This window comes from Colobus angolensis, unplaced genomic scaffold, assembly GCF_000951035.1.
Source record: "Colobus angolensis palliatus isolate OR3802 unplaced genomic scaffold, Cang.pa_1.0 Scaffold22, whole genome shotgun sequence".
Classification (NCBI taxonomy): Eukaryota; Metazoa; Chordata; class Mammalia; order Primates; family Cercopithecidae; genus Colobus; species Colobus angolensis.
Window position 1 is genome coordinate 4,092,687 of NW_012115377.1, and position 405 is coordinate 4,093,091.

At 45.7% G+C, this 405-nt stretch overlaps 1 protein-coding gene across 1 annotated transcript in view; it reads right to left on the reverse strand.

Annotated features, from left to right (window-relative positions):
- The window catches only part of C3 (complement component 3), a 60,481-nt gene that overhangs the window by 24,388 nt on the left and 35,688 nt on the right, over positions 1–405 (reverse strand). The window lies entirely within an intron of this gene.

Below are 405 nucleotides of genomic sequence, written 5' to 3' on the forward strand. Positions count from 1 at the left end.
AATACATCCCGGACACGGAGGACTGCAGGATGAATTCTCACGAGTCCCAGACACATCTGCCTTGGGAACTACCTCTCCATAAAAAAAAAAAAAAAACTAAAAATTATATCCCACAAATGTACTGGTATAAGGACATATACAATGCAGACTGGATTATATTCATTCCTTTCCCTCTGATTTTTAAAGAAATGAAAGCATTTGGCCAGGCACAGTGGCTCACATCTGTAATCCCAGCACTTCGGGAGGCCGAGGCGGGTGGATCACTTCAGGTCAGAAGTTCGAGACCAGCCTGGCCAACATGGCAAAACCTTGCCTCTATTAAAAATATGAAAATTAGCCAGGCATGGCAGCGGGTACCTGTAGTCCCAGATACTCGGGAGGCTGAGGCCGGAGAATCACTTGAAC